The sequence below is a fragment of the Balaenoptera acutorostrata genome, chromosome 6, assembly GCF_949987535.1.
Source record: "Balaenoptera acutorostrata chromosome 6, mBalAcu1.1, whole genome shotgun sequence".
Lineage (NCBI taxonomy): Eukaryota > Metazoa > Chordata > Mammalia > Artiodactyla > Balaenopteridae > Balaenoptera > Balaenoptera acutorostrata.
The window spans coordinates 33,382,016-33,400,800 of record NC_080069.1 but is presented as its reverse complement, the minus strand read 5'-3'; the positions used below and the strand labels follow the sequence as shown (position 1 = coordinate 33,400,800).

The following is an 18,785-nucleotide window of genomic DNA, read 5'->3' as shown; positions in this document are numbered from 1 at the left end:
AAACTGTCTTTTCTGTCTGAATCATGTTATAATTTCTGCCATGACCTAAATAATTAGCAGATATGGAAGGTTGTGTAAGCTCTGTTTTGAAATGCTTTGACCAGGTGTTGATGTTCGCAGAGCACCAGGTTAGTGCACAGCTGGGAGAAGGCCTTGAACACATTCCCAGTCTGTCGCTTCCTTGGTTTTTTCCCAGATATTAAAAACATTTCTAACTAAAGTTCTGATCTGTGGGAAAAGACTGCTTAAAAGTGTCCTGTATTGCTGAAGTTGAGAAGTCCAGTACTTTTAAAAATTACATTTAAAGTATTTACAATTCATGAATTAAATATTAGGAAAGTCTTTTGTGAATGAGTATAAGGGATTTATCCTACCACCTTCATATGCTTTAAAATTTTTTTTAGTTTTCTAAATTGATAATACCTCACATGATTCAAAATTCAAACAGTACAAAAGAGTATGCAATGAAAAGTCTTCCCTCCAATTCTGACCTCCAGGAAGCAACCAACATCACCAGCTTCTTATGTTTTGACATTGCCTGTTCCTTGATCTTTGCACAGAGCAAGGACTAAAGGGCTAAATGGAAGAAACTGGACCCCCCAGTGGTTCACCTGCTCACTCCACCATGTCACCGCCACATGAAGGCTGTAGTCACAGCAGACTTTGGGATCAGCCCAGCTTCGCCAGGTCTCGAAGGCCTCGATGAGGGAGTGGCCTTTGTGAGGAATGGCGAAATCAAGGATCATGGTGGTGCCTCCTGCCAGGGCAGCCTGGAATCACAAGAGAGTTTCAACAGGTTAGCCAACAGTTTTCTAGTTGAGTCATTTATCTCCTTGAACAACATGCATTTGCAAGCACTCGGGCAAACTTGATGGGTCCAGGAAATTGCACAAAGATGCTGCCTGTTTAAAAGATCTAGAGAGGGCTTCCCTGGTGGTGCAGTGGTTGAGAATCCGCCTGCCAATACAAGGGACACGGGTTCGAGCCCTGGTCTGGGAAGATCCCACATGCCACGGAGCAACTGGGCCCGTGAGCCACAACTACTGAGCCTGCGCGTATGGAGCCTGTGCTTCGCGACAAGAGAAGCCGCGATAGTGAGAGGCCAGCGCACCGCGATGAAGAGTGGCCCCCGCTTGCCGCAACTAGAGAAAGCCCTCAGACAGAAATTAAGACCCAACACAGCCAAAATAAATAAATAAATGAATAAATTTATTAAAAAAAAAAAAAAAAGATCTAGAGAGACATGAATAGATGTCCCATATATTAAAGTTTGAAGTATTAAAAGAGCTGGAATTGCTTCTGCAAAAAGAATGACACGTCTGATGAAATGAAAATGGCTTTGACCAAAGAAAATAGTGAAGGCTGTAAAGAAAAACCAAAATGGAAAAACAGAGAAGATTCAAACATTTTTCTTCTCAAGAAAACATCATTGTACAATCCATTTCATTAGAATCAATCTTGGTGAACTGTATCTCTAACTACACTGTGTTCCACACAGAATCCTGGGAGACTCACGTGATTCCCACCTCGCCTTCATTCCCCACAACCAACTGGTGACTCCTTAATTCTCAGCTGTCCCCTGTAATCCATCTCCAATGCTCTGGTCTTAGTGTCACCCCTCAGCTTGATCTTTATGTCCCCAATTTTGCTCTTATTTCCTCCTCCAATGCAAACCCCTTTTTGCAATTAGGGGGAAATTCCAAAGCACAGATGGGGCCCCTTGACTCCAAGACTTAAAACTGAATGCTTCTCACTGCCTCTGGAATAGCGTTTAATCTTTTAAACATGATCTACAAGGCCCTGCACGATCTGCCTCGAAGCTTCTATTTTCCCTGGCATGTTACACTATGTTACATTACAACTGGATTAAAAACTATTAAGTTATTAAATCACGTCTTTGACTAATTACTGGCTTTGATTTTATTTAAACTAAGATTAAAAGATGGTTAAATGTGGTTTTAACTGCTGTGTTCAGACAATGTAGGTGAAAAAAAAAAAACATAGGCAGGGATATACTAGTGCACTGGTTAAGGGCACCGACCAAAGAGGCTTATTGGTTCCAGGGCACAGCTCAGATTCAGCACTTATCAGCTATGGTACTCTGAGCAATTCCTTAACCACTTCCTTCCCTCCTTCCTTCCTTCCTTCCGTCCTTCCTCCTTCCCTTCCTTCCTTAATTTGTTCCTTCCTTCTTTCCTTGTACAGTATTGTTCTGTACATTCTGCACATTTGATCCCCAGAACTTATTCACCTTATAACTGGAAGTCTGTGTCCTTTGATCAACAGCTCCCCATTCCCCCCATGCGCCCCGTCCCCAGCCCCTGGCAACCACCATTCTACTCTTGGTTTCTCTGAGTTTGGTTTTTTTAGATTTCACATATAAGTGAGATCATGTAATATTTGTGTTTCTCTGTCTGCCTTATTTCACTTAGCACAATGTCCTCAAGGTCCATCCACTTTGTCACAAATGGCAGGATTTCCCTCTTTCTGGATAATATTCCATTGTACACATACACCATATTTCCTTTATCCACTCATTCACAGATGGACACGTTAATTTATTTATATCTTGACTATTGTGAATAATCCTGCAATGAACATGGGAGTGTAGACAGCAATTTCTTAACCTCTGTGTGCCTTTGATTCCTAACCTGTAAAGTGAGGACAATAATTGTACCTGAACCATAGGGTTGTTGGGAGGATTAAACTGGGGTGACGTATATAAAGTGCTTAATACCGTGTTTGACTCACGGTAAGTGCTTCATAAGCTTCAGTGATGAGCCTTTGCACCACTGCTTTAGAATCAGGCATTTCCCCACTTTTCATACATTGACTCATCTCACCACCAGAAACATGGTCATGTTACAACAAAGAAGGGAGTGCCACCAGCTTCCCTCCCAGGTCTGCACCCCTGTCACCTTCCCCCCCACTCACAGGCCCCCAGACATGCCGAGTGCTCCCAAGGTCCCAGCTGCTACATGAGCTCTATTCTATCTCCTTGTTCTTGCTTACTTCAATGGATTTTTATTTGTCCTTAAGTCACTTGGTCCCACTCCAACTCTTTTTGCTCTCAGAAATCTCACTATTTATACAGGATCCTGTACTTTATCTGTTGATAACAATTGCCTTATGCATGGCAAAACAATGCATATTTGCATTTCTTAAGAAATCCCTATTGGTATAATGACAATACCAGAAAAAATTCCTTAGGCTCTATATTTTTATTCGAATGCAGATTAACCTTCTCACCTTCTTCCTTCTAAAATGTCTTCTGACAGATATCCCTTGAGGCTGAAGGGCATTTTTCTAATAGAAAGTGCTGTTAATTAAAGTGTTGGAAGAAAGTACTTTTTTAGTGTCTACTGAACTAGAAAATCAAGCTTAAAGAGCAATTCTTTCCATATTAAATGTCTATCACATGCAGGATGTGGGGAAACTAGATACAGTGCTGGTAGAAATATAAATAAAATGATGCAGCCACTTTGGAAAAGAGTTTGGCAGTTCCTCATAGAGTTACCATATGACCCATCAATTCCACTCCTAAGTATATACCCAAAAGAAATGAAAACATGTCCACACAAAAACTTGTACACAAATATTCAGAGCAGCATTATCCATAATAATCAAAAAGTGGAAACAACCCAAATGCCCATCTACTGATGAATGGATAAACAAAATGTGGTATATTCATACAATGGAATATTATTTGGCCATAAAAAGGAATGAGGTTCTGATTCACTTGCTACAACTTGAATGAACCTTGAAAATATGATACTAAGTGAAAGAATCCAGTCACAAAAGATCACATATCATATGACTCCATTTATATGAAATGTCCAGAAGAGATAAATCCATAGACAGTAAGTAGAATCGTGGTTGCCTGGAGCCAGGGGGGTTGGGGAAAGTTGGGGTGATAGCTAAAGGGTATGGGTTTCTTTCTGGGGAGATAAAAATGTTCTAAAATTGATTGTGGTGATGGTTGCACAGCTCTGTGAATATACTAAAGAACATTAAACTGTACACTCTAAATGGCTAACTGGTATTGTATATCAATTACATCTTAATAAAATTATTACCAAAAAAAATGTCTACCCAAGTAAGCCATTACAGGGAGTGAGTGGGCTGTTACACACAATGCAATGAAAAGTCTTCCCTCCAATTCTGACTTCCAGGAAGCAACCAACATCACCAGTTTCTTGTGTTTTGACACCGTCCATTTCTTGATCTGCCCATTTCTTGATCTTGTACAGAGCAAGGACTAAGGGACTAAACGGAAGAAACTGGACCCCCCAGTGGTTCACCTGGTCACTCCACCATGTGACACACTAATAATCAGACACACACAAATAATCAGACCGTCTAGAGGGGGAGACAGAAACATGCACAAACAATTATAATAAAATAATCAGATGGTAATAATAGGTAGCAAGTACACTTCCATAGTAAATGTGGTATAGGAATTGCTAAAGGGAAGTTAAAATTGCTAAGCTCCCTAGAAGAGGAAAAGACTCCTGGGAATTCAGGGGAAGGAAACAGATCAGAGGAAGCTGGGATTTGAATTAGCATTAGGACATAAATGTGCAGTTGCCGATAAGGATAAAAGTATCTAACTTGTAGTGAGTGCTTATTATGTGCCAGGAACTATTCTGATGTCCTAAGTGTTTTAACCATCTCATCAGCTCTGCAGCAGGTCGTATTGTTAACCCCTTTTCAGGGTTGAGGAAACTGAGAACAGCACCATGAAATAACTCCCCACATCTCACAGCTAGAGAGTAACAAAGGCAAGATTGGACGCAGGTCATTGGGCTCCAGAGCCAGTGCTTTCAGTAACAGTTGACAGCAGGGGAGAAACTCTGAGAAAAGGGTCCGTGAGGAAGCATCAGCAGAAAAGTGGTAAAGGGCAGAATGTACATGCAAAAGAGAAACAGACTCACAGATAGAGAACACAAACTTGTGGTTATCAAAGGAGAGAAGGAAGATGGGGAGGGACAAATAAGAAGTATGGGATTAAGAGATACAAACAACTATGCATAGAACAGATAAGCAACAAGGATATACTGTACAGGACAGGGAATTATACCCATTATCTTGTAATAGCCTATAATGGCGTATAATCTGCAAAAACACTGACTCACTATGCTGTACACCTGAAACCAACATACTACTGTAAACCAACTGTACTTCAAAAGAAGATGACTGGGATGTGTGAAGCAATGGTTCCCAGAAGGCAAGGCAGTGGCTGGCTGTCTGCGGGGGTGACGGGAGTCCAGGAGCTGATTTTGGCTGGAGTGACTGAGAGGTGGCAGATGAGGGGACAGAGGAGGGCAGCCGATCTGGTCTTTGGAGGGAGCATGAATTCTGCGGAGAGCACCCTGAGCATGAGGTGCTCAGGCACATGTCCACTCTGTGTGTTTGCAGACAGAGAAACGCAGCCCCGATGCAGAAGAGCACTCAAACGCAGGAGAAAGATGAGGCAGTCACCTTGCAGAGGAGGCCAGAGGGGTCCCAAGGTCAGGGGAAATAACCAGAGAGAGAGAGACGCCATGGCAACATGCTCCAGAACATACCAACCCTTAGCAAGAAAACAAAACAGGTCTGAGCCAGTGGCTGTTTCTGGGTGGAGTGACTACAGATCCTTTTAATTTTCCTCTAGTTAAATTTTATTTTCAGTAGTTGCTACATTTTCTATAACAAAGCCTAACTTTCAAAAGAAGAAAAAATAAAGATTTTACATATATGTGATACAAATCCAGGTATGCACGCATATGCCATATAAATTAAGTAGTTCAACTTCGATGGGCCTCTTATGAGACTGAAGATGTGATGGTCAAATGGCCACTTTTTTTTTTCTTTTTAAACTACAGCAAATTGAAATTCCTGGGGCTATCATTTAAAAGCCCATAAATAAGGATTTATCACAAATGCTCTATCTCCCTAATGAACAGTAAAGGAGCAGCCACTTGTCTTCTTTGGTTTCTTCTTGTTCTGTTTCTCCTCCCTAATTTCCTCCTTCTCCTCACCCTCAAAATGGGAACAGATCTAGAAAAACTATAGTGCCTGGGACAGGATAGCCTGGGCCAATCCTAGGCAATGGATTGAAAACGGAACCTGTCTTTTTCCAAACCCCTGGGGCTTTATCCATCCACCTGCCGCAGGGATCCTGGCTGCTACCCTGGGACCTGGCAAACAGTGGCCGGACAGTCAGCGCCCCAGCCTCCTTGGAACCTCTTTCTTCCTCCTGCCTCTTCGGTTCTCTCTGGTTATCCAGGGTCCCTTGGCTGCCCAAAGTTATCTCAAATCCCTATTATTTCAAGATCTGAAACGTTGCCTTCTTTCCACTGGATCCAGGGAGCCACGTGCCAGAGCTGCAGTTCTATAATCCCAATTAGAGGGGACACCAGGAGCTGTGAAGGAGACCTGCCCCTCCCGGGAAGTATCTGCCTCTTGAAAGAAGAGCTTGTTCAAATGCCCAGTCCTGGGTTAAGCATCTTACACACGTTAGCTCATTGAACGAAGCCTTGCTATAGTCCTGAGAGGTAGAAATTGCTTTTCTTATTCTACAGTTGACGATAATGAGGCTCAGAGAGGTCAAATGACTCTCCAGGGTCTCACAGCTGGTAATTCCTCATTGGGAACATGGAGGAGGATACAGCTTTGAGCAGGAGGTCTTACATTCAGCCTACTCTGGGCCTCAACCCTATGCAGGCCATTCCCCCTTATCCCATCTTCCATTTAGTGTGATCTGACTTCCAGCCTGTTGCCCCAGGTCATCAGTGAATCATTACTTGGAGAAAGGCATAGGTTGGTAAAATGAATCAAGCATTTAGGAAACCCAAAGCCATACCAAAACAAAACAAGTCCCATCAAATTATAAATTGTAAATTCACAAATGAGACGCAACTTCATTAAGCTCATGTGATGTTCATCACTGCGACAGCTGCCATTGAAATAATGCGCCCCTAGAAGACTTACAAGGAAAGGCCCATATCAGTGCTTCTTGGCCTCCACACACTTGTTAGCCATGGGATAATTAACTTTATCCAGCAAACCAACTCATCAGAACATCTCATTCCTAGCTCACCTTGGATATTTTCAGTATTCATTGAATTGCTTTTAACATCAGATGCTTCTAGATTCACTTCACAAAATGTTCACCAGGATCAACATTTGAAGAATGAAGAGAGTTTAGGGGAGGGAGAACCAGTAAAGGGTGAAAATTTCTTTCATATTTTTATATAAAACCTAATTGTTTCCTTTGTATTTATTGCTGATTGACTTCTCCTTTAATTTGTCAGTTAGCCAAACAAAATGCGTTTGCCTTTTCTAATCTTGGCTCATAAATCAGTTCTTTCAGCTCCTAATTACTTTGGCTGTTCTCCCTTGAAAACCTTCCAATTTGTCTAAAACCTTGTCTTGAGGGGAAAAGAGCATGTGCTGTCTTAGGTGAAAACGTGATAGAACATAAATTGGGATAAACTCCTAACCAACAGTGGGGTCATAATATGACAGAACACAAGACTTTATTTAAGACTGTATTAGGTTGTAAATCATTATTGAAAGCATCCCAAGGATTTTCTTTCCTTTTATGGGGTCACTGAATTTTCATTTCTAAGCTCATCCTAGAACAAGTGACTTTGTTTCACTAAAATTGATCAGAGGACCTGCTCGACCCAAATAAAACAAAAAGAAATCCAACAGTACATTTGAGCCTTAGGGAGAAAAACACGTGGCTGAATTTTCAGATTTCTCATAGTCACTAAGACTTACGAGAACAAACTTCATGATCCCAGTTTACGTTCCAACTCTAGAAGCATATCCAGCTTTGTAAAGATGTCCTCCACAGTGCCTCTCCACACTCCTTGCCTCCCCAAATGTGAAATATTAATCACACCATCACCCATCCCACCGTGCAAACCACAGACTCAAGAGGCACCCTTGACGTCTACCTGTTCCCTTCCTTACATCCCCAAATCCAATCCATCAGCAACCTATCCCTTCCCCTACATACTCCATGAGTCTCCATACTTCCTGCGTCTGCACCTCCGTTGCCCTGTGCCACCCTCATCTTCTGACTAGACTAGACCAGTTAGTCTGGGCCACTTCCAATCTGTTATTGACTTCCCTCTGCTCTCAGGATGAAGAAAACAATTATTACACAGCCCATAAAGCCCTGCATGATCTGAGTTCCTTTCCACCTCAGAGAGACAAGTCACCCATACTCTTCTCTCCCTGTCCCCTCTCTACCTAGTCCAGCGACTCTTAACCCTGGCTGCACACTGGCATGGTCTAGGGAACTTTTCTCCTGCCCCCCAGAGATTCTGATTTAGCTGATGTAGTTTCATCTCCATAGGCCCTGTGCCTGTTACAGTGCCTGGTACATAAATACTCTTTAAATGTTGAAGGAAGAAAGGAAGAGAGGCCAATGAATGTCTCCCAGAAATTATGAGATGGAAGAATTAAGATGGTTCACTTTTCCAACAGCAAAGTGGGAAAGCTGCGCAAGTTGCATATTCATGTGAGATTTTGTTTCTCAAAAATATTGCTAGCCCTGGCTGTGTGGTTTCTGAAATCCTTCTATGAAAATGTTACTGTAGAATGTAGACTCTGAGCACACTTGAAAGCTGAACGCTCAGTTTTGTCCCAAGCCCATTACCTCATCAGCGTTAACGAGGACTTTTAACAAAACAGAATTATAGCCTATTTCTATATCTATGCCTCCAATAATTTCCTGTTTTTAAAAAAAGATTATGGTTTATTTTAAGCTTTTACGTGTGAACAGATCCTCAGGGCTCAGGAACGCATGACTATCACTATAACATGAAATTCCTCTATTAGATGCAATGAAGCATAACAGAAAAATTGCAGTGTCCTCCCTCAACTGTCACTTGACATCTGAGAAAAAGCACAGAACGGTGTTGAAGAGAAGGCTCTGGGGAGTTGCTGAGGCTCACCTATTGGAAATGCAGCCCAGCGATGCCAGCAATTATAAATGGTTACTAAGCACAAGGGGAAATGCCAGATCAAAAATTGTTCACTCAAAAATAGTCACAAATTGTCCAAGTTAAGTCTACAAGTCCAAAAGTCCACTGTATAGAATTTATTATTAAAGCCAAGATAAATTAGAACCCCCTATACCTCCAGTCTGTCTGCCATTGCGAGCAAAGACCACAGTTTTCATCTCTATAACCCCAACCATAATGCCTGGCTCGTAGTGGGTTCCCAAGAACTATTTGTTGACTGAATTCACGGAACATAACTATCAACTTGAAAATTCCTTAGCTTAAGGTTATTCCATATTAGACGGCAGTGACAAGGTTCAGAATGTACCACCGCGGCATAAAAATCATTTTGAGCTGAAGGCATTTGAGAATAGGCTTTTTTTCCTGAACTCCCTTACCTTCCTAAAAGCAGAGCTTTTCAAAAGAACTGAATTGTCATAAATGCCTTTCCAGGAAGATGACTCTTACCACCTGAGACTAGAAGCCTGCACTGCACCTAAATAGACCTCGTCATGAACTATCGTATCTCCATCTATTCCCCTAAGAACCCACTGGTCTTTCCTAAAAGTCATTTGCTTTTCCGTAAGTGCCCTTCTTCCCCTCCCCTTCCCTTGTTAAGGTGATATAGAAGCCCCAAATTCTAACTGCCTCCTTGAAGCACATTTTTCTGTGAACTTGCACTGAATGTACATGAATTTTAAAAATCTGTCTTTTCTCTTGTGAATCTGTCTTTTGTCAGTTTAATTTGTGGGCCCCCAAAAACTAAACATAAGAGGTTAGAGGAAAAATTTTTCTTTCCCAACAGCAACGTCAAGGAAACCTTGAATCCTGACTACCCCTGTCAGACACTGAAGGCATGCAGTCCAGATAAATGGGGGAGAAAACAAGCAGTGGAAGTGAAAAGCCTGCAAAACTCAAGTATGAAAACTGAAAGAAGGCAAGTCCCAGATTCTGTAAAATTCAGTGAAAGGATTCCTAACACACAATACCTTCAATAGGCCCAAAGCCCTATTTAATGTCAAGTGGTTTCGAATTAATCTTTGAGATGGTTTTATTTTCTTCCTCTGATTAGTGCAAAGATTAACTTTGTAATCAGTAATAGCCACTGAAGGAAATGACAGAATTATACACTCTTACAGCTGGAACATGGAAGTTATTAACACAAGAATGTTCAAAGCTCAGCCTTACAAGCAATTAAAGAAATGCTTGTTTAAAAACATTATGAAATTCTATGTTTTTCCTATTAAATTAGCATAGATTTTAAAAAAGTCAATATCCACAATTAGCTAGGATGCAGTGAGATGGGAATTAGGATGTACTGCTGTGAGGGGGGCATAAATTGAAAGGCAATTTGGATGTATGTTAGACTCCTTTAGGATGGATCTAACACTCACTAGCCCAGGCATTTCACCCTGAGGGGTGATTTCTACGTCAATCATCAGGAGTCTGAGTGATGAATTACGTCACAACATTGTTATGCACAAGCCAAAAAAGCTGGAAACCACCAAAATGTCCAACACGAACAAGATGAGAGTGGAGCTGTTAACAGTTGGGGAAACAGAGGATGAAAAATGGGTCGAGCACTTGAAGTTTGAGGCGCCTGTGGGACATTCATTGTCGATGGGCAGAAATGGAAGCCTGATGCGGAAGAGATACAAGACCAGAGAGAAAGATCTGGGACTTAGCCTCGGAGATGTCAACAGGCCACAGAAATCACGTTCTCTGACAACAGTGAAGGCCGTGGGGGAAAGGTTTAACGAACAAGGCTGATTCCAAAGTGTACGCACCATTTAGTAGAAGGAAAAATGTTTATATGTGCCCCCAAAAAGAAAAATCTGAAAGGAAAATGTTAAAAGCAAAATGCTGAAATTATAGATGATTTATATATTATTTTTCTTTATACTCTTCTGTATTTTCCTTTAAAAAAAAAAAAAAGCAGTGTCTTCATTCAACTATGTATGATCAGCGAATATAATGCTCCAGCATTTTCCTGAACGATAAATATATGTATTTTTCATTACTTAGAAAAAAAATTTAATCCGAGATGTTCTAACTATTGCCTTGTTTTACAGATACGGAAATGCTGACAACACCAGTAGAGGAAGTGACTTGCCCAAGGTCATGCAGTCAGCATGCACAGCTTCTGAAAACCATCCTGGAGCACCAGCAAGAAACAAAAAAAGGGATTTGCTTTGTAACCAAGCTCTCTGAATCACAGCTCTTCTACCAGGTGAGGAAGCTCTATAAATACAACCATAAATATGTGCTTAATCATGTACCTTCCACTGCCTTATTATAAGTAATCACCTCCATGGCATTTTACCAAAATGTTCCAGAGCAAAGTATAATTTTCTCTCTTGATAATTTTGAGGACTTTTTGTCCTTTACAAAAAAAAGTGTTCTGCATTTTCTCAATTAAAAAAAAAAAAAAAAAAGATCCTTTTGCCAGCTACTGATGCTGCCAGGTTTTCAATGTGAGTCCACCCATGCCAAGCTGTATCTATGTCTGAATACAAATACATATATTTGAAGACTGGCCAAGTCCTTTTAATTCATTCTCTTATCACAGGATGTAGTAAAAGCAAAGTCGTATTTCCTTCAAGTTTATCTAATTTTCAATACCCATTTGAATAAAAAAATCCCACTGTCTTTCACGATGGATACTGAATTACTGGAAGACCACTGTACATCCAGTCTAGACCAACAAAATGAAATATGATTTCTTTAAAGCAGAACGCTATTTCCATTACTTACATCAGATAGAAAGCTTTTACCTGTAATTAACTAAATCAATTATAAGCTTTAAACCTACCTCTGACACAAATTAGATTTCCAAAATATGTAACCTTTGGTTGACCTATATTTCATTTTTAAAACTGGGGTCCATCACAATCTAGTGATCAATACATAGACCACCACAAATAGTATCCCTTCTGTTTGTCAGATATTATAAATGATTAGCATTATGCTTGCAGGAAGCACACAGCTATTGGTCTAACCTTTTGGGGCCCATCTCCTGAAAGCATGATATATCGTTCTTACTTTATGGCTTTCTGTACTTAAGGTACCCATTTCTGTAGCCTTAGGGATGATGTGGCTATAAATGCACGTATAAATGTCTCACAAACCCACACCATGAGATGTGTATTTATTTTGACAACCTTAACTGCCTCCAGTGTCGGGAAGGTAAAGTAGGGCTAGTGTATTTCTGAAAGATGACTTTGCTCTGTCTTTCACAAAAGACTTCTCACAGTAACACACACTTTACATTTACAGCTTTTTCATCGACCTACTGCCATTCTGACGAATCTAAACATTAGACTTTTTTTCAATCATCATTTCAGAAAGGAAGAGAACCTAGTAGGTAAGAGCTCTAGGGATGGCAGGCAGTCCTGAATTTGAAGAGCCACTCTATCACTTACCAGGTGTGCGACCTTGGGCAAGTGACTTAAGTTTCAGTTTCTTCAATTGCGAAGAGTAGACAATGGCACCTGGGATTGTTGGAAGACAATGCACAGTTTAGCACAGTGTCTAGTACATAGCACGGACTTGATAAAGTAAATGTTACTTAACAGTATTCATAAGATGTTTTTCAAGTTTGGTATATAATATGATGAGCATTTACAAAAGACTTCTTTGTCCCTGTTTCCCCAAACCAGAAACTCCATCAACATTGCCTTGGGAATTATCGTGAAGACTCTAGAAAAGAGGACAAAATAACTCCACAATGCCCTTCTTTCAGAACTCAGGCCAATACTTTAATGCTCATGTTTATCTGTATTTACCTGGCTGGTTCCATTTTATGGAGCCTCATCTGTTTGGGGGATGGGGATGTCCTGGGATTCAACCAACCAATTTTGCAGTAGACTTTTGCAACTTGGCCCTTTTGTGAGTACTGTTTAATGTTCCACGTGAATTTAGTCTTTGCTAAATCTTTGACCTTATCTCGGACCATATCATTTTCCGCTTGTGATCCTAAGCTCATGAAAAACATGTTTTCCTTTAATGTTTTGACAACCTTTAAGTACAGAAACGCCTACAGAATCAACTGGTGAGTAAGTTCTTTCAAATGGTGAGAACAGACTATATATATATATATGCTACAAAAACCTGCCTTCTAAGTATGGAACCGTAAATCTCTCCACACTGGAATCCCAGAATGGCCAAGAACAGATAGAAAACTAAGAACCACCTCCCAGGGTCTTGGGGCATGCACAGATAAACTTGAGAATGAGAAGGAATGTCCTGCCCTGGCAACATTCTAACCCCTCTTCTTGGCTGCTTCATCTGGAACCCTGATCAGAGAAAGGGAAATAATGAGGGGGAATAACGCTAGTGGGTCTGGTGACTGATGGTCAGCCATAGCAGCAGGTCCCCACTTGGCAAACGGGGGTGTCAGTGGAATGCCGTGCCATCAGCAATGCACTTAGTGAATGACGAGTCTGTGATAACAGAAAGTGCATGTACTATAACTGAATACAACAGGTTACAAAACTTTTGTAATACAGGTACACACATTCATACACACATGCACAATACAACCTCAATTATGTAAAATAAAGCATATGAAAACCATAAAGACAATACACCAAAACGTGGGTTGTCACTGACTGGGAGATTATGGGTAATACTTTTCCTCTTTCTACTTTCCTATTATTTTTTTCCAATTGTCTATAATCGTGTATTGCTTGGATATCTAAAAAACGTATTTTAAATGTCAACATAAATTCAATGAAATTTAGCAAATTTCACGTTTTAGCAAGAGAGAAAAATGAATACTCTTCAAAACAGATAACGATCCTTCCTACAAACGACTTTGACCATTGGCCTGATGATAAAGGTTGATAATTAGTAAATAGGAGGACGCTTTGCAAATGTTGGCGTCAGCAGCCTGCCCCAGACCCCTCTCTCTGGGTCAGATGGTTCTCTTTTCTGTGAAACATTCTGGTCTATCCTAGAGGACTGGGGAACGTGGAGGGAGAGAGGTGTAAGGAGAGGAAAACGGTTAGAAATCGGCTGGGTAACGGATATAGCCTCAAAACTGCTCTGAAAGTGTTTGCAGCCTGTACCTGCACTAAACAGCCCGATCTGTTTCACACACACCAGGGCGTGGCCCACGAGGAAAAAACCCGCGCATCCGTGACATTTTAGACCTTAAGGGTATCGATACTTCCACTTTGCAAGGAGCCGTTGCTCCCACCACATCCCCAAACGCAAGCCTCAAGGAGGGTGTAGGTTTGGCTCCGGCCAAAGTGCTGCGGGCAGTTTTAACTTTACGTTCCTGTAAGGCTGCCCTGTTCATCTCCTGATCTTGGTTTCGGGAGCTCTGAAGATCCGTTTAAGGTTCTTTTCATAGACTGAGCCTCTAGACCTTTGTGTCTAGAGAAACCCAAGCCTCCCTCACCTGGGGACCTGTGATCTGACCCTCCTACACCATCAGTAAAGATGCAGGTGCTCAAACTGCAAGAATCAGGGTCTGTGTTTAATGTCCCCGGGGCAAGCACGTCGGAGAAGGGGTGGGGACAGGCCAAGTGCGAGTGCTGGGAGACCATTCCTGCAACAGTTCTCTTGGAAACCCCTGTCCGCGTCGTACTTTTTCGGCTGGTGGGTGGAGGCAAAGACTGTGGACGCGTGGGCTCATCACCATCACCCTCCCCGCACTGGCAACTTTTGAGTGACGGCAGTAACTTCCGGGTGAATGGATTTTTCACTCGATTTGGGTTGGGGATGGATGATGGGGACAAACGTCTGGGAGTGTCGACTTAAAAGAGTCTATCGATTTTATGGAGTACTTGTGGACTTCCACAGAACACCCAGTGCAAAAGAGGGGTTCGGGAGGAGGGGGTGCAGAGAAACGAGGGTGCGGGAATAGGCTGCCGTAAACCGGACAAATACCCAAAGTGAGTAGGGGGCGCCCAGCTTGGCCAAAGCTGGGCTGATGCCACCGAGGAGGGCCACCTAGAAGAAGGAAGCTCAGCGTGGGTGCCTTGACCCCGCTCGGGGCTCCGCGGCTCGCTCCCGCCCCCTCAGGCCCCCGCGGCTCGCTCCCGCCCCCTCAGGCCCCCGCGCCTCGCTCCCGCCCGCTCTCAGGCCCCCGCGCCTCGCTCCCGCCCCCTCAGGCCCCCGCGCTTCGCTCCCGCCCCCTCAGACCCCCGAGGCTCGCTCCGGCCCCCTCAGGCTCCCGAGGCTCAGTCCCGCCCCCTCAGGCCCCCGCGCCTCGCTCCCGCCCCCTCCGGCCCGCGCGGCTCGCTCCCGCCCCCTCCGGCCCCCGCGCCTCGCTCCCGCCCCCTCCGGCCCCCGAGGCTCGCTCCCGCCCCCTCCGGCCCCCGCGCCTCGCTCCCGCCCCCTCCGGCCCCCGCGCCTCGCTCCCGCCCCCTCAGGCCCGCGCGCCTCGCTCCCGCCCCCTCAGGCCCCCGAGGCTCGCTCCGGCCCCCTCAGGCCCCCGAGGCTCGCTCCGGCCCCCTCAGGCCCCCGCGCCTCGCTCCCGCCCCCTCAGGCCCCCGAGGCTCGCTCCCGCCCCCTCAGGCCCGCGCGCCTCGCTCCCGCCCCTCAGGCCCCCGCGCGACGCCGGCGCGAGCCGGCCCGGCCAGACCCCGGGGGGCAGCCTCAGAGGCGGCTGAGGGCTCGGCGGGCGTCCCGGGGTGCAGGGCGCGGCGAGGCGGGTACCTTGGTGCGCTGGTAGAAGTCGTCCACGGACCGCGAGCCCATGAAGCGGAACTGCGTGTGCGTGTCGATGCCGCCGGGCAAGACCAGCTTGCCGGCGGCGTCTAGGACCCGCAGCCCGGCCGGCGCGTCCCCGGGCGGCAGCAGGTCGCGCCCCAGCTCCCGCACCACGCCGTCCTCCACCAGCACGTCGGCCACCTGCGACGAGTCGTCGTTGACCACGCGCCCCCGCGTATCAGGAGCCGCGACGGCGCCGCCATGGCGAGGAGCGCACACGCTGCGGAGCCGCCCTCCTTCTGGCGGCACAGGGCGGGCGCGCTGGCCCGGCTCCGGGTTTATCAAGGACCCGCTGCGAGGGGGTGGGGGAGGAGCGGCTCCACCCCCGGGGGGCTGGGCCTGCGCGAAAGGCTGGGGCGGGCGCAGAGGTCAGCGGGGTTCTGACCTGAAAGTTCCGCCGACCTGAATCCAGGTGTACGTCCAGACCCTGGATGTACACCGAGATTTTTTCCCTTCCAGTCATTGGAAGGGAAAAATCTTGGAGGCACTTTTAAAGATGAGGGACGTTTGTTTTCCTTTCTAAGAAAAGGCACTTTGGGGAAAGAAATCCACCTCATTTCTTCCCTTTATGAAGAGTGTGTCTGTACCAAAATGCAGAGAGACAGGCAGAGAGAGAGAGGAAGGGAGGGAGACAGACAGACAGACACCACCAGCAGCAATGAAAATACCCACGCCCCGAAGAACCACTTGATCTGGATTTCCTTTTAAATATTCTTAACTATGTGAGGAACAAAGATAAATGACATTCTCGTCGTCAAGGAGCTAAGAGCCAACAGTGACACACATACATATTTCAATGGATAACAATAAAGAAACCAGAAAATTCTACCTTCGAGAGAGGCTAAAGATACGAGTTGAGAGGAAAGGGGGAGTTTATTTCTGCCTTGAAGGAAATTAGCTATGGAAGATTCACAAAGAGGTATCTGAAGCAGGACGCAGAGGACGTGGACATGGAGAGAGGAGGGGTGGGAAGAGGGACGATGCTCTGGGTGAGGGAACAGCTGGATAAAGACGCCAAGAAGGTGATGGCAAGTTGAGTGTGACCTCCACGTGGTCAAGCTGAGGGGATAGGGTTGGACAGCTGTGGACCACCCCCTTCCTCCCAGGTGAGAAGGATGAAGAGAAGGCAGAGGAGGAGCCGTGAGAGAGAAGGGAGCTCGGGGAGCCCTGCGTGGGGGAAGACGGCAATGCGGGATTTCAAGAGCACCGAGATCGAATGCCGCAGGGAGCGTGGTGGACGCATGCTGCTGCATCGTCTATTCTCTTCCTCGTTCTGCCAACAGTCACTGGAGTTTCTTTAGCAGGAAATCCTCCCCGTGCATTCTCAGAACACTCGCCTGGGTGGAACTGATGGGACTTCCGGCTCTGGGACTGATCTGCTTCTCTAAGCACTTCCAATCACAGCAGGAAGTCCTCACGGCCACGGTGATGTGTTCGGGGATGACACGGGTCCCAAGAAGACTAACTGTGCTCAGTGAGAGCTGATCCTAACTTGTGTTAGGTTGAGCAGATGAGGGGCTTTCTCTTTGCTGCTGGACTTGAATCCTGGAGGGAGTAAAAGACAACAAGGGAATAGTCCTGTGAACAGAGCCAACACAGAGAACAGGAAGGAGAGATGGAGAGGAACTGGGTTCTCATGACACCGTTGGTGCTCCTGGAACCAGCCATGCCTGATGTCCCCTCTTTCAGACTCTCCAGTGTTTGCTTCAGCTGGTTTACTTTGGTTCTTTTGTCCTTTTCAACCATCAACTGACAGAGGATGGGAAGGTACTTCGAGTTTGGGGAGTAGGTGGTCGGTCACATGTGACCTCGGAGATGGCATTTTTAATAGTGGAATGCAAGGTGTTATTAGTATCAAATTTCCTCAAGTCTCAGATCACACAACCCTCAAAATGATTAAAAATTAGGAAACATCAATAAAGTGCCATAGATTTGGCTGTCAAGCCAGGAATAAGAAGCCCAAGAAGGTTATGCAATTATTGTCAAAAGACCATTGTGTAAAGATGAAAAGAAGAATAATAAATATGCAACTCTGCCAAGCTACACACATAACAGCACTCTAGGAAAGTAAGATTGGGTGTCAGGGTGGTTGTGACATCCTTTCTGAAGCTCAGATGATGATTTCAAAGGTTTCTTTATCTCAGACACTTTATATCACAAAATGCCCTGTAACACAATGCAGCATAAACTCTCCACCTTTAATTAACTCAAACTTGATCAGAAAAGGGGATTTGTAGAATGTCACTGAAGCAGGAGGAAATAGCTCATTGAGATTCACTGACCGCACAGAAGAGAGTGTTGGGTAAGTTTAAGGAGAAAAGCCAGCTCGCAGAAAGAAGGTGTCTTCCCCCTTTCTGGCCACCACTGTCCAGACGCTGGGCATGTCTAGATGCCGGATGTCGTCCACCAGCTTGCCGGGTGGGAGGCGAGCAAACGTGCTCAGAGGGGAAGCTTGTCCTCAGAAACCCCTCACCTCCCTTTTCTCTGCCCTACTCAGCCACCTCTGCACCCAGACACACGGGCCCTCAGTGGGCATGAAACAAGTAATCCCAGACACGATGATCTTGGCACTGGAGGAAGGCGGGAAGCAACACTCCTGCTGTTTTGCCTTCTTCTTACTGGAGAAAGAATCAGTTTGATTAACTAACATACCAAAGTGTGTCTGAGGACCCATTACTCCTTAGAGGACTCATTTTAAAGGAGGGTTACAAAGGTTGTGAAAGCTTAACCCACAGAAACATATCTACTTTGAAGTGTAGGTGAGAGCAATTCGAAAGGAAGGCCTTCCCAGCCCTGACTGATGGTCTAAAGGGACAGAAAGGCAGAGCAGAAAAGGGTGACTTCCTTCACTGAGCAGCTCAGGGTTTTGGGGAAACAAAGCCACCAGGCCCAGGTGTATTTCAGTCCTCTGAAGCCCTGGAGTCACTGAGTTTGCTTTCCCTACTCTCCTAACCCACCCCCACTCCTACTCCAGGCCCCTGTGGCTCTGAGGGGATTTCAGGGTATTGTTTCCTCTGGAGGAAAAGCTGTCCGTGGGGCAGAAAGAGCAGACAACGAGGGTGTGTG

At 45.0% G+C, this 18,785-nt stretch overlaps 1 pseudogene; it reads right to left on the bottom strand.

The window, feature by feature from the left end:
* The window catches only part of LOC103005762 (dihydropyrimidinase-like), a 118,253-nt pseudogene extending 102,328 nt beyond the window's left edge, over window positions 1-15,925 (bottom strand).
* Window positions 15,926-18,785: the final 2,860 nt, after the last annotated feature.